Genomic DNA, 17,038 nt, shown 5'->3' with positions numbered 1-17,038 from the left:
GCTTACATTTTAATGAGCTAATGGTTCCATTCAATTCCACGTTATATTAGTATATTACACTATGCCTCAAAGTCAATGAGACACAAATGCTCAGATGGAGTTTAGTGTCAGGTAATGGCACACGTACAACACCTACAGTTCTCCTTTAGTGTCCTTCAGTGGTGTAGTCTATGTGATATGCAGGTACGCAGTATACCCACTAAGAAAGCTCCAGGATTTCCATATACCCACTTACAAATGCGCAATGACACGCAACAACACACTTTCCATTATATTTTTTATATATTTGGAATTGTCATCTGTGTTTTTCTTCTTCACATAGGCTAAATAAAGGTATTTCCACTGTAAATTGGTGCATAAAATTATATCCGAATACAGGAAATGAAGTAATTGATGCTTAAAACCTCCCTTGGGAGGACACTCAGACCCCCCACTATGATATGCCCCCCCCTCTCCCAAAGGCAGATTCTGGCCAATATACAGTTCAGTGTACCCACTACAATACATTAGACTACACCACTGGTGTCCTTGGAATGACATATGTTTACTCCTGGATCAGTAAGGCATGACTATACACAATAGCAGTCTAATTAACAATATGCATAAGCAAATGTCGATTCATTTCATTCAGATATGTCATAAGGGGAGGAACTTTCAAGGTCCATCACCCAGCTTTACTATTATATTCTCACTTTATTATTATGGAATTCTGTACAGCTGTCCTGTATGCCTCAGTCTGACACTGACAATGTTCTTGCTGAGAAAATTGAATTTCATTTTTCCTACAAGAGCCTAGATTTCTCTGTTTAGATTATAATGACAGATCAGTTCTATTTATTGCAGAGTAGATTCATTTATATTACATACTATCTGTGAAACACCTTGGCTCACAGATCTTTTGCAGTGTCTGCTTAAATTAGGCTTTGTGCATGACTTTGAAGTCCTGCTGTTATCTTTCTATTCTTTGGCATACTGTGCAATGCACCTTGCATGAACTTGCTATGAATATAAAATATAGTTTTATTTATTGTTAACTAGGAGTTCTTCCTAATACATATTTAATTTCTTTTGTTATTTTGTAAAGCTATGAAAAATAAGCATATTGTGTAGTAGCCAGTTTGAAGCTGGGCAACGTGCTTTAAAAGGTGGCCTTGTAATCCTCAGTTCAAATGTGTCTGGGGAAATTTGTTGCATGTTATCCTCTTTGCTCTCTCTCAATCTATCCCATCTGTCTCTACTATCAATAAAAGGGTAGTTTGACAAAAACGTGTTGCAAAAAACAAACAGCAGTTGCTGGCCATTTTCTATGATAACTATTATCCTAAAAGTTTAAAGATACATATTATTGTATGCAGTACTATTCTATATTGGGAAAAAGTAGAAGATTAATCTTCACTCATAAATTGACCAATTTAATATGTTCAGTAGGTTCTTTGCAGCAAAGATTTAGTTTCATTCAAATGGAAAAATCATTTATAGCCAATGACCCAGACATTGCGGACAGTGGCTTTTTAATAGCCCTACTGGGGATGATTTACGTTACTGAATTGAATATTGAAATTAAATTGGTTAATGCAACAGAAAATGGTATTTGACAGATGTAGTAGCCCCCAGTGACAGGTGGTGTGGATATTGACAGGCAGGCCAGAAAGAAAAGACACAAAAACACTGCTCCAGCTGTACGGTTTTCTCCTCTGTTCTTCTGAAATGATGCTGCAGATGCTGTATGTTGGAAGCTGAATTACTAATGAACAGAGCCAATAGATTGTAGGATCCAATTTTCCTAGGAGCAACTTTAGATTGTTCTCCTCAGGTACTGAATTTAAAAGTGTGACCGTTTTGTCAGAGCTGAAATTGTATTAATCAAGGCCAATATGTGCTCAAGTAAAGAGTACAAGTAAAGTAATTTTATTTGTATTGTCTTGATGTTCTGTATGTTTTGGTGTGTCTTAGGCTTTTTTGTATTTTGTCTTTTCACACCAAGTATGACGACCCATCAATGCTCATAATAATGCCATTGAACAAAGATATACATATTTAAAACCTTTATTTAATCAGATGAAACATGAAGAAACGTGTATTATCTTAAAACGACATGACAGCATTTATGTATAATCACTTTGAAAGGGACCAGCGGTTAAATTGTACACATAGTATATATTATTTATGTTGCATTTCTGCTTGCAACTTTTTTATTTTGATTCACTTAAATCAAACAACGACCACTTATAGTGGCTTGTAACTAGCTTGTAATGCTTTACTGTATATCTGCCTATATCTCTAGAGTAACTTATGATCATATTATAATGCATTATAACGAATTATAAAATGATTTATTATATTACAACTATGATAATTATAATACACTATTATCCTTGCAAAAGAAATGTCAGTGAGTGACCAGCAATTATGAAGTATTATGATACTTGACATTATAAGTTGTGATATCCTTTATAATGTGTTATGGTTATTATTATTATTTAATTATTAAGTTGTTATATAATATGCAGTGCTTTAAGCAGATTGTACACATTATACTGTAAGTATTTAAGTACTATAATGCATGTAAGATAAGTTTATAATGCATTATAGACATGGGCGTCATAAAAAGTGTTTTCAGAGAGAATGGTCCTTCTTTCAAAGCAGCGTGGGGTGGGAACAGTATTGATGCTGCCTCCCATCGCTGAGGCAGAGAATCAAGAGAGCAGGAGTCAGGCAGTAGTGCGGATATGTACTGATTGAGAGCAGAGACAGCTCATGATAGCTTATCAAAGGCCGAGGTTCCTACCATCTAGCCACTCTGGGGAATGAGCTTCTTCCGCTGGGATTTCTCCCTAGAGAACGTGGCTGTATTGGGATTCAACATTTTTTAATCTCACTTGGGTCGGATGAGAATGAACCACCCCCTCCCTCTGATTCCCGTCTAAATGAAGTGATAGTGAATGGCAGCCTACATCACCATCTCAGAGCATACTGAATATAACAGAGCAGCCATTATGAATTTCGGTTCCATCTGTCACTGTATTATTAGCAAATCCTTAACTGAAAGAAAAAAGTGTGTAATTGTGATGTTTTCCTCATTTACTACAGTAGGATATTGATTGGGTTTGGAATCTATTATTTAAGTACATATATGTTTGGGACACCATGTAGTCAATTACTTATTTTGACCTTCATCAGCAACCATAGTAATAGCAAAACATTAAGCTTTTGCATTCTGTTGGAGTCATGTTTGTGTCCACCTGACCAATACAAGTCCTAACTCATCTAGCTCTGTTTGGTCTAAAGAAAACCTCCCAAGTGAAAATTCTTGCTGTTTTTGATACTATTTATAGGCAGCTTTTTATTCATCAACAGCCATTTAATGTATTTAAATTCTGTAAATACCTCTTTATGTAGTAGTTTTCATTACTTTTACTGTGCTTGTTGGAAAACTACTCGCGCTGTGTGCAGATTGAAATCAGATCACGGTTGCTCATGCAAAAAAAGAAAAAAAACAATTATTGACTGACTTTTTTATCAAAATAACATGAGTTTGTTTGGCTGCACTGTAAACAAATACTTGAGTTGCTTTTCTGTTGTAATTCTGTCAAAGTAGCTGGTCAAGGTGAGGAGTGTTTGCTGCCCTGAGAATTCTTGGACCTGCAATATTAAACTACACGTTTAAACTACCCCCTCAGTGCAATTGGACTCTGTGCAGTAACTGCTGTGTTCACTGTTTTAGGTGTTTTATCTATTTATTGAGAATGTGTTAGTGTATGTGCATATGTGTATGCGTGTGTATGTGTATGTATATATATATATATATATATATATGTGTATATATTTTTATCTTCTTACTCTGTATGTGTATGTATGTATGTACAGTATGTGCGTATGTATGTATGTATGTATGTACGTGCGTACATATGTATGTATATGGATGTGTATGTGTATATATGTGTATATCTTTATCTTTTTACTCTATGCTGCTATTTGGAGAGGATTGCTCCAACAGAATTTCGTTGTATCGCATACAATGACAATAAATATCTATCTATCTATGTGTTGTTACCACCAGTCTTCCTTAGATTAACTATTTTCAAGCTATGGCTGAAAGTAACTGATGAGAGCAGCGAGAGCATAAGTACACAATCATTTGATCCATTATTGATATAAAAATATTGATTAGTGCAGCGTTAACCATACCTTAACAAACTTATTCTTATTTTTAAGAATGAGGACTTGAGTATGTATGTGTGTTAAATTAACCCACTGGTGTGCAAAGCCTGGGCTAAAAAAATAAAACATATTTAAGGCTTTGTCTACGCTGACAATACAATAGGATAAATTCCTTGTTGATGCTGTTTTCTTCATGGGATTTGTTGATGATAATAAAAAGATGAATATCTGCCAAAATATTGGTGTTAGAAAAGTATTATTAAATGCCATATAGCCCCATTCAGTGATAAAGACGTGCAATTAGGGAACATTGCAACAACATTGCAGGGAATTAAGAGTTCCAGGTCCTCCCGTTATGCCTTTACTAATATAATTCATCATAAACCAAATCTCTAAAACGTAAATATTTTTCCCTTATTCATATGCAGTAACTAGCAAGGTCTGTCTTCAAGTTGCCAACAAACTATAAAGATGATCAAGTGCTCTCCTGAGTACATTAGAAGGGAGAAGTGCATTAGCATGTGAAAGTGTCTTATAGATTAATGGGTAAGTAGATTAATGGGTAAGTAAACAACAAACTGGTTGGGGAAGAAAATGGCAAAAATATATGTCAGATTTATCCAGGTAGTATACATTTCTGAGTGTATCTAGCAAAGGACTAAACGTTGCTTACAGTTCTTATTTATACTCCCAGTTCCCACCTACAGTAGTTTATTTTGTGTTCCTGTGTTCCTGTGTTTTCATTTTAATATATTATGCATGAAATCTCAGGGGAATTGTGCCGGTGGAGATGGCATTATGTATTTACATTCAGAAGATGATTTGCCTGAAGTACCTTACCATTGATAAAGAAACAGAAGTATTAATAATCTACTAACAAAAAGGCAGAATTTTAATAAATACTAAACCAAAGCCAACCAAAGGAATATGTTTCAAAGGACAACAGGGGGTATTGGAATGGACGAATGGATGAAACTGCTGCTTTATTTTGACTTTATTTGATGGTGGTTAATGAAGCACTAGAGGGAGATGGTACAGGGTTAATAGAACAGCGGACATTGTAGAGGTTCTGCTATCCCCAACATGTACTGAAAAATGTAGTCAGTATTCAAATAAGGGACCACAGGCAAATACATATTACATTATATTATCCTCAGTGTAGACTTTGAACCAAGCACATTGAAAATTATCCAGTGCTAATAAGATCTGTTGAGCCTCTGAGAATATAGCCTAATATTTGATTAAGGGGTTTCCATCATAAAGAAATCTTCAAAAATGTATTGAAAACAATGAAAAACAGATAATAGATGGCATAATACATTTGTTTCAGCACTCTCCAACAGTATCAGCAAAATTCAAAGGTGACCTTAGTATTAGTTTCAGCGCTGTCCTCGGTACTGTTAAACAAAAGACTGATAGGAATACGATACAGAACATCCAGAGAAATCATTGATGGTACTAAATGGAATGTCTGGCTCGGCCCCAGTACTTACACTTGTGGTCTGTGGATTCTTTCCAGGTTCCTACTTCTGTTACATATTTCCGGTAATTACCAACAGTGCTGATGTGCCCATTAAGATTGCAAGTGTGAAGTGTGGAGGGTTTGCATAACACTCTAAGACACACTGGGTTAATGAGGTCAACCCATCCTTTGTGCAAAAACACAACTCGTCGTCACTTGAGAGTATTTTTTTCTTTTCCACGGAACAGTGCAATCAAGTCAAGTCAAGGAAAAAACTAAACATAACAATACAGTCACCTTACAGTTTGGTTTTGATTCATGCATGATTCACAGTTAATGATGGCCAAAGTCACAAGAAGTTCTGCTGAATTAATGCAGAGCTAATGGTTTCCCAGTCCCTGAGGATACTTTTTTGCCAAACATGTTGAGAAACTTATCATTTATGGCATTGTGAATTGCAGTGAAACTAAAATACTGCGCAGTAACCAGTTCACGAGAGAGGATCCGATTTCCCAGGACAGTTGACTTAAATCATCGACTGAAATCAAAATAATGTCCTCATTGTATTTGTGGCCTCAAAATGCTAAGCCTGCCTTTCCACATACCTCGCTGAACCTACCATCTGCTCAATGCAGTTTCTTGCCTTTGTCTGTCTTTTGGCCCCATTTTGGCCACAAAGACTGCTCATCTCATGATGGGGAGGTTTACTCTACTGGTGTTTGTTGAAACAATTCAACATATTCTTACGGTGTCTGAATCCATGAGAGATTAAATCAGGATCTGATCTTTTTTCTCAAGCCTTTTAAGGAGGTGCTTTTGTGAAGCAGTAGGTGAGAGTTTGTACTAGTCATTTTTAAGTTGCACGAGTGTATCTGATGTAGTCTAAATGCCGATGGATTTAGGGTCAGGTTGACCTGGCTTTTCTGCAAAGAAGTAATATTGTTAATACTATAACATAGTTGCACATTTCATCCTCTATGTCAATGCAGTCACTAAATGCTGAGGTAAAGCTCACCGAACAGCACTCTTGTTTTCAGAAATTAGTCAATGGCCTTTGATTAAATAAATTACATACAAAATCTTTGGCATTTAAAATGTTAACCATCTACCAGTTAACCAAGTATATTAGGATTCAGTTGCGGATAACCTTCGACCCTAACTCTTTAAACACACTCCCCAGTAAGTCATGCTCGGCCAATAAGAGACAATGTTTGTTTTTGTTTTTTAAAATATTTATGGGTTGATGTTTAAAGATGTTTAAGGATCATACTTTTGTCTGTCTTTCCCCCCTTCTGCTGATAGACAAACAGCGTTTGGACAACTTGTGAACAAGAACATTCTTGCAAGAGCACACGTCCCTGAGGTAATGGCACTTTCCACACCATCATGGAAGGCAATTGATTGCTTCTGACATCATACAGTACATTGCACACATGATAAACCTGGAAATACACACTGATAGCTGATGACCCTAATCCCCAATTAATTAAAACCATTTCCTAATGTTGAGTGAACCTGAACACTCAGTCTTTGGTGTAGTTGACCTCTCGATTGAGCAGACATCACAGTAAAGGAATTTCACTTATTTTTACTGTGATTATTATGAGTGAAAGTGATGCTAAAAGTCATCTGCCGAATTATGTGTCAGAGAAAGGGCGCCACGGTAACCCAGAGAAAGACTCCCTCTACCCACACTATGAACAACAATCTTCTCAAAAGGTCACAATTCTTAAAGTGAGAAAAATAACTCCAGAAGACTCCATCACAAAGGTCCCAATTTGTATTTTAAGTCAAGTCAATTTTATTTATATATCCCAATATCACAAATCACAATTTGCCTCAGGGAGCTTTACAATCTGTACAGCAAACAACACCCTCTGTCCTATATGACCCTACCTTTGGCTAAGGAAAAACTCTATCATGTGTTCTTTGTAAATCTTTCAAATATTCAGTGCTTTATATTCTTACAATATCCACAGATTGCAGAGTGAACACAACATTAACATTAACATCCTGTATTTGTAAAGCCTAGTGACTGATAGTGACTGAGATACAGTGTTACTTCACAGTAGGCTTCTTCAAATTGATAATTGTATTAAATTGAGCCATGCTGTGTATTAGGCCTACTTTTAGACATGATTTAATAATTTAAAAAAAACTCTTTACTATTACAGTCCTGTATGCATACTGCATGCCTAACTGTTACAGTTTTTTACAATCACTTTGCTACTAATTTCAGAACCTTGACGTAATTTTTCAAAACTCTAGACACAAAACTCACAACGGTCATCACGTGTAACACAGGCTGTCCAATGTTCAAAACATTGCATTGTGCATTCATATCTTTAAAGAAATCTTGCACTTACACAATCACTGGTTCAAAAAACTAATTTATGGTGAAATACCATTGAAACGTTACTTTAGATCACCCACACACAAGCTACCCATAGTTTCACTGTCATCGTTCTTACAATCATTAAATATTGTAGTACAAAATAGGTGATACATGTTTCATTATGGTACTACATGCAAATACATCCCTGTAAAAGTACTGCAGTAGTAGAGAGAATAATACAGACACATTGGAGTCATTGAACAAGATCTGAAATGTATTGAAGAAAAACAATACAGTACAATCACAACATAGGTTGATTTGAATCAAAGCAAAAATAAATAGCTAGGAAATAGAAAAGAAAAGACAGAACTGTAAAACATCAAATGCAGTGTTTTTCAACTTGCTTGTACTTTAAAAAAGAAAACAAAGAAGTGATTACTGTATTCTACATCTTCATCAACTCTGTCTTGTGGATTTGGCCACAGGTTCTCATCTACATTGCAATTAGCCAAACATCTTGGCATGGCAAACAATGTGGTATGAGTATATATGTATATATATATATGTACTGTATCAGTAACGAGTTGGCAGAATTTGACAAGCAATTCCTAGGGTCTGCATGCATACAGTGCAGTACTGTCGATACGGTAAATAGTCCCAAAGGTGGTACATGGGACCATAGAAACAGTGTCTGATAAACAGTAATACTGTACATTACATTAAAGAATGATGATGAAATATTACATCCATAGATAATGTAGTCTAATTGGTTCATGCTCCACACTAATTGGTGACAATGAATCTCGTTATCTTGAAACTTTCATGATCTAAACATGGAATATTGTTTGTCTGTTTCCATACAACTATGCATTAAGAGTAATGCAACAGTTACTTATCATTTTGAGCAGTTGTATCAATTGATAGTTAGATGATTGTAATGGAATGAATAGACAATCATCTGAAAAGTAATGTGTGAATTGCTTTTTGAAATAGTAGTACTTTGATGTTAAGTTGTGTCATATTGAACAGGTGATCTTTGTTAAATGAACAAATGATCTTTGGTTTATGTGTATTGTATCCAAGCAATTGAAAAAAGTGTTAGAGTTTTGAAAAATGTGCATTTTGATCATTGGTTGTGAGTTTTGTGTCTAGAGTTTTGAAAAATGACGTCAAGGTTCTGAAATTAGTTCCAAAGTGATTGTAAAAGACTGTAAGACACTGTGGGCCCTATCTTGCACTCAGCGCAATTGCCTTTGTACACCGACGCATGTATCATTCCTGTTTTACACCCGACGCACAGCGGACTGTATTTGCGCTCCAGGGGGCGGTTCAGCGAAAAGAGGAGGCGTGTTCCGGCGCAAACGTTACATGCTCCTATTTTGCAGTTTCAGAAAACAATTCCGCCACAGACCAGGAAAAACCTGGTCTAAAGTCAGTGGCGCTAGTCAGTAGCACGTTATTCAGATGCTATTTTAGGGACGAATGCTTGGCCATAATGTAGCGTGTGCACAACGCGCATACACTTCTCTCATCTAAATGGATGCAGCAGTTCCCATTTTTGCAAACCATACATAATTACAAAGGAAAATATTACTGAAAGGTGTTCCTGATAGGTCAGGAGGCACTTTACAGTACAATCCTCAAAAAGTCGCAGCATTCTTTGTGGCTTGTTGTGATTTACACAACATTTCCGTGAATCATGGATGTGTTGATGACATAAATGAGGAAATATTAGAGGACTTAAGGAGGATCTGGTCCGGGTAATGCGAGTAATGGAGTGGGGGGAAGAGGAAGGGGCACAACAGATGCAGGTGGTGCGTTTGGAGGTACGCTCCATGGCTGCAGCAATCCTCTCCAGACTTGAGGAGATGCGCCCGAGGGGCCGCAGCAACATCGCCACCTGGCCAAGACGGGCATTTATTACGGCGTGCGCCAGGCAAATCCGCCGTCATAATAGCAATCTGCCATGGAACAAGCGCGTCTGCTCTTAAAGGGAATGTGAGATGACGCTCTGATTGGTTTATTGCACGTTACACCCAAACCACACCTAGCTACTTCAGACCAACCCATTTTAGATTTGCGTCGGGCGCAAGAGTCATTTATCCCGCCGGTATAATAGCAACAGCGCCCGAGATCCGCCCACAAAGCTACTTGCGTTTGGCGTTTCATACTTGCGTTTCAGATCGTTAAAATAGGGCCCTGTGTCTGTTTGTACAAATGAATGTCTATGGGGCCCTATTTTAACGATGCGTCATCTCTCATTACCTTTAAGAGCAGGTGCGCTTGTTCCATGGCGGACTGCTATTATGACGGCGGATTTGCCTGGCGCACGCCAGCGGGAGCTGTCCGGGATGTGGCAAAGTAATAAATGCCCGTCTTAGCCGGGTGGCGATGTTGCTGCGGCCTCTCGGGCGCATCTCCTCAAGTCTGGAGAGGATTCTGCAGCCATGGAACGTGGGCCTCCAAATGCACCACCTGCACCTGTTGTGCCCCTTCCTCCTCCCCCCACTCCATCTCCGTCCACCCGATCCACCAGGACCGCATCGCGCATTACTCCCGGACCAGATTCCGCCGGACTGTCCAATCCCACCGTAGTTCAACATCACGTCTCCTTAAGTCCTCTAATATTTCCTCATTTATGTCATCAACACATCCATGATTCATGGAAATGTGTAAAACACAACAAGCCACAAAGAACGCTGTGAGTTTTTGAGGATTGTACTGTAAAATGCCTCCTGATCTATCCAAACACATGAAGCGCATTTTCAGTAATATTTTTCTTTGTAATTATGTATGGTTTTAAAAAATGTGAACTGCTGTAGATGAGAGAAATGTATGCGCGTTGTGCACACGCTACATTATGGCCAAGGATGCGCCCCTAAAATAGCATCTGAATAACGCGCTACTGACTTTAGACTAGCGCCACTGACTTTAGACCAGGTTTTTCCTGGTCAGTGGCGGAATTGTTTTCTGAAACTGCAAAATAGGACCACATAACGTTTGCGCCGGAACACGCCTCCTCTTTTCGCTGAACCGCCCCCTGGAGCGCAAATACATTCCCTAATTTACCGACGTGCGTCTGTGGAGGGAAAAGTCCGCTGTGCGTCGGGTGCAAAATAGGAATGATACATGCGTCGGTGTACAAAGGCAATTGCGCTGAGTGCAAGATAGGGCCCTATATTTCTTTGGTCTTTGTTTAATATGAAGCTGTCCATGGTGCTGAAATGCACCATTGGAAAGCTACCTCTGTGTCTGTATCTTCGAGAGCAGTTGGGTTTATCTTGTATTGTTTCTTTGCAATATCAATTTACCTCTAAGATGCTTCCCGGTACGTAGTGTGTCATGGAAAAAAACAGTTGTGAGCATTAACCTATATTTGCTTTTTTTTTTTCAGAGATAGCTGTAGGTTATGTACTTCTCCTTAGAAACTGCCTAGAGTGCTTATACATGCTAAATTGTGGGACTTAAAGTAAATATAGAAATTACCACACAAATAAAGACGTTTTTACTGTGATAATAGACTGGACCCTAGTTGTTATTTTTTAGGGTTTCTCTTATACAATATGAACATGTGCATCATATTCCAAAACATAAAAAGTAGGTTTTTAGAGAGGCAGATTTTGACAAATCTTGGAGAGAACGATTGTTGGAGTTTCCATCTCATGGTTTTATGACTTACTGCAGTTGTGGAACCAAACAATGCTTTGATGACCCACTCAGTGCCTTCCAGAGATAGTCCTATAGTCCAGCCAATGCATCTCATTAGATGTGAGTCCCCCCTCTCACACTCTTACATACTGTTGGGTACTCTCCATGCATGAGGAGAGTGAGTAAGGTGAAAAGTTTCGAGGTCTGGCAGAGTGATCAGGGCAAAGTAGGCTTTGTGCTGATGCACAACAGTGCAGAGCATCAATGTTTGCTAGGTTTACCATTCCTATTTTCCCCTGCAGTTGTCTATTTTGTCTTTGCCTGAAGTTAAAGTAGCCTGATATAATGATGCATGAGTCTAATACATGACTTAACCAAACCAAAAAGCGTACTGTCCTTGAGCCTGATATACAGACTGTGTGAATATGACAGCAATGCTTTACTGATAAATATCCTAAATGTCCTCAAACTTGCAACTCGTTAACACGGTAAGATGAAGGGATAGTGAGTGTGTCATTGGATGCTGGAAAAAGAGTTAGCAAGTGTTAAGCTGTCCAACAAATATAATGCTAACTCCACACTGGTCTTTATGTGAAATGTAATGTAGCATTAAAGATTAAAGGTTTTGAAGTCAGCATTTTTCATTCTAGGCTGTGTGGCGAGGGTGTTTTCAAACAGGGTGTCTTTGTTGTGCTAAATGTATGCCCTAAAATTCTGTTTCCTGGGAAGCATATCCTCGTCTTGACATCAAATCATTGTTGGGAAGATGTTTGTTAAATTATTCACTGGCAGGAAACTAGATAGATGTCAACTTACTTTCATTCTTTGCAGTCCCTTGAATAAAAAACTAAACTGCCTTTACCATTTGGCCACTTTTCTACCTGGTGTGGTACAATGCAAGGGTCTGTACATCCATTCATGATTTGCATTAATTTCATTTACCATACAGATGTGAGATTGCTATTTATCTTCTCATTTAATGCTTTGAAGTATAAAATATGAATTTCTTTTTTAACTGTAGACTCCAAAATAGCTGTTTTAATCAAAAATCCTTATCAGTTCTATTTTTCTATCTTCTAAATTAAAGCAGCATCATCCCAAACTCAACTCATATAACTTCTGTTATGGGGCAAAATTAAATTATCACATTGATGTGGTAACACTCACTTGGCAGATGCACTTTGAAAGAAGTACTACTCAAGTTTTTTGGTAGGCAGTACATATTTATCAGAACAGTAAGTCCAATATGTCTCATTTGCAGAGCATTTGATATTAATATTTGGCATTTAACTATAATTGGAGAAGCTTTTAGGCAAGAGTACAAAGGAGCAATTTGAGTTACTGCAATTAATGTCCATTTTGAAAATTATTCTCACCCTCCCTACCAGCCTTCAATAAACGTAATGTTTCAATGGGTGACCTTTAAATGCGAATGATAACAAAGAATCATTTTGATATATTTTAAACACAAGTGACAGCTACCACTTCATCTTTGGATTCACTGTAGAAGCAACCCTTAAATTCTTAATCACACTAATTATGTGCAATTAGACAATGGGGATGTGAAATATTCATGCAGCACTTAACTTTGCCTTTTTTCTCCAACAGGATATAACTCACACCTTTAGTGGGAACTGCAGAGTGCTTATTGAGTCTGGACAATGTCTGAATGCATAGTGGGCAAGTTTCTGCAAGACAGTCTTCAAAGAACGGATGGGTGGCATATGGTCTCTTACATTGTTATAGTAGATAGTGAGTGATGTTTCTACATCATGTTCTCAATGATAACCAAAAGACAACATCAGACTCAAAGTGACAAAATGCCACTTGGCAATGGCATAACACAGAACATATCATTGTGAATGCTGTCTTTTCTGCAAAGACCAACTCCCTTTTCACATGAAAGGTGGAGTGGCCATCTGACAATTTTGGCTCAGTAAACCCCTCTGCAGTGATGTGCTACTCTCCCAACACAGGCGTGAAATGGATGGATCTGTTAATAGTGCTGTCCTCATATTGCAATACCATCTGTTTCATGGAAGGCCGTCGAGGGGTTCAACATCAATTTGACTGTGCAGAATGATTTTCCATGCTCTCTCTTTTCTTTCCAACCTAAAAACATTTATTTGTTTGCATCTTGGGAAAGTAAGACTCAACAAGAAAGAGATTTTCTGTGTGCATGCTGACAGGTTCAGCACTCCTGTTAAGGCCACATCCAATATATGCTGCAGTCCACATATGTAAAAAACAACATAAGGTAAGGGCCTGTGAATTTCTTTATGTGTTATACTGTATTTTGTCTACAATATTTTCTCTGACCTAGTTTTAAATGCATTTCAAATGGCTTTAAAAACATACAATGTATTTTATTGGTGCTGAGTTCAGCTTTGCGAAAACCTCCGGAGAACATTTGTGAAAAATCTTATTGGACTGTTTATATATTGTGTCTCAGTGCTTATGTTTGTTTGTATTCTATTATGAACCACTAAATGCTTATTATTGTGCCTGAAAAAAACTAGAGGTCAGTTTTTCTCCCTTTCTGTATTGAATTGAAAACAGCCAGATAATAGATTCTTTCCACACATTTCTATACACATGATTTATCAACAGGAAAGCAAAAGGAATAATGTTTCTGTGCGGGGTGAGACAAACAAAACTACCAATATTACATGAATGCCACACATATCGATAGGGTGTCTGACCTCATGCTGGGAGGAAATACTGGGGGGGGGGTTGATGCCCACAAAGAAATATAACAAACTCATTCCTATCAGTTATAGCCTCCAGCCTAATACTTGCTTTCCTTAGAGCTGGTATGTATAAAACCGTGTCTTTCTCTGCATGAGCGGTCTCACTCAGGAGGGGACGACTAACTGTAGTCAAAGCCAACACTGGAACTGACAGATGTAGTGCAGAAAGAGTGCAGAAGACAGGCAGGTTCATTTCACAAAAACTACTTGGGGAAATGGCCAAAGACCTTCTGGAAATAGACTGCGTTAATGCCATCATAAGTGACTCGGGTAGATGCACATTTGAAGCCTTCAGAAAAGCACAGTTATCAAAGAAAACTGCCGAGGGCTGACATTTACAGGTTGATAAAAAAAACTGACTATTTCGGGGGAACCTGGCCTCTTTCCCTGTCATTTAATCCCTCTTATAACTCTCAATTAGCGTGTCTTTCATAACTTTCGCCAAATTGTTATGGAAGTAATAAGACAATACAGCGACAAGTCAACAAGAGTTTAATTAAATGGTGTGATTTTTGTTTTTTTTCTTCTCTGATTTCTGTGTGGGATACAGGACTGAATGAGGCAAGTCTCTGCCTATAAGCATTAATCGTACAGTCTCACGGAGTCTCCCTTGACATGAGGAGAAATATTGCGAGTGGGAGCAATGGACTGTGTCATTTTAATGCCCAATTTCAGCTTGAGTTCAGACCTCCCGCCAACCAAATCAATTGCTTTTTTTTACTGCTGTGCCTTTGTTGACGAGTTATGTCAGACAGGAGAAGCAATAAGCTTTAATCAGGAGCACATTATGTGCATCCTTGACATATGAAAGACATTTAGAAGTCTATAGATAAAGTCATTAAAGTGCTCATATTATGCTTTTTGGCTTTTACCCTTTCCTTTATTGTGTTATATATCTTTTTTGTGCACGTTATAGGTTTACAAAGTGAAAAAGCCCAAAGTCCACCCCAAAGGGACTTACCATCTCCAACAGAAAATACTGTTCACAAACTGCTCCAAACAGCTCTATTGTAGTCCAGCCTTTACTTCCGTGACGAACGTGCGTCACTTTGTAACACACGTTATAATGCTCGCCTAGCTGCTAGAGTGGCACGCCCTCATACTCTGCTTCTGACTGGCTGGTAGTCCTTACCAACTGCGCATGTGCGACTCCCAACAAAGATGGAACAGAAGTGCGATGCCTCACTCTGTAGCTAAAACGGAGAGCTCAACACACAAGGTGAAAAGAGGAGCTGCAGCAATGTGCAGTACGACAAAAATATGGTGTTTCTTGAAAAAAAAATGAAACCACGTAAACCTATTCTGGTACAACCTCTAAATACAATTATGAACCTGAAAATGACCATAATATGAGCACTTTAAGGTTCAGGTTTAGTGATAGAAATGGCCTACCCTAACTTCATAATACAGCCGTCATTTCCTCCACTGCAGCCAAATATGCCACTTACTATACAACCTCAGAACATATTTTTAAAAATATGCTTTGCTGTCCCTGTTTGGTTACATGTTGTCAATGCCATGAGAGAAAGTGAAAATTGTCCACAGATCAAACTAAGCAAGTAGATTTAAGAGTATCAGTTGCAACACGTTAACGAAATTGTAAGCAGTAAACCATAGCTTTACTTGTATTTGCTCACTGGATGACCATAACGATTATGATGCAACATCATCACAGCACTAATGCCTGCAGGGTTAATGAGACTGTGAACAAACTCTTTGATGCGCATTAATGTGGCACCCAGTTTTCAAATGAAACAAAACTAATCAGATCCTCCAGAGATGACTTCAAGCTGTGCAACCACAGCAAGTTCAGACCTAAATAAACTCAAAACTGAAATCTCAAATGAGCCAAGTCCATTTTAATTAGATTGCTTGTTTTAATTAGCGCCATGATGAGCTCTAAGATTATTGTTACAAATAAACAGAGGTGTATAGTCCAGGTGCCAGAAAGTAGAAATCCTGTCCAGCAGCTGTCCCAACCATCACTAAACCAGCTCCTCTACCAGGTAGATGAGCTCGTTAGTGAAAACACCTGTTCTAGATGTAGAGGCAGATCCAAAAACATGGCAGGATTTTTACTTTCTGGCACCTGGACTATACACCTCTGCAAATAAACACTGTTTCAGATGAAGACACACAGAGGGCCACTGCAAAGATGGGGCAGATGGAAAGATTCATTTAGACAGTGGTCAGTTGAGAATATGTTACATTGCAGCAACAAGCACATTGTGTGAATACCTATGAATGAAGGGTGGGGAGGCACTGTGGTGCTGAACTAGGCACAACAGAGTATGTGAAGCTCCTGGCGATTTTAGGTAAATCTACACGTTCTCCCCTAATTGTAGTAACAGTTTACAGTCGATTTTCTGTGTAAATATTTAACTATACTTGAAAGAAAATTAAAAAATGCTACTAGAACGGGGTGTCAAACTCATTTTCACTAAGGGCCACACTGGAAAAATAGAATCACACCAAGGGCCAGACATGTATAGGGTTTATTAACGTGCTTTTGTTACTGCATGTCACTTTTTTTTTTTACATTTTGGTAGATTTTTTCCAAATTTTTGTTGTTTTTGTTGCGACTTTTTTGTGGCTTTCTCAGACATTTGTCACCTTTTTGTAAATTTGTTGCTTTTTCCGACATTTTTGTTGACATGAAGCCCTACAAAAGTCATCAAAAGA

Source organism: Perca fluviatilis, chromosome 12 (genome assembly GCF_010015445.1).
Source record: "Perca fluviatilis chromosome 12, GENO_Pfluv_1.0, whole genome shotgun sequence".
NCBI lineage: Eukaryota > Metazoa > Chordata > Actinopteri > Perciformes > Percidae > Perca > Perca fluviatilis.
The sequence above is the reverse complement of the archived record's forward strand: the minus strand, read 5'-3'. Positions refer to the sequence as shown.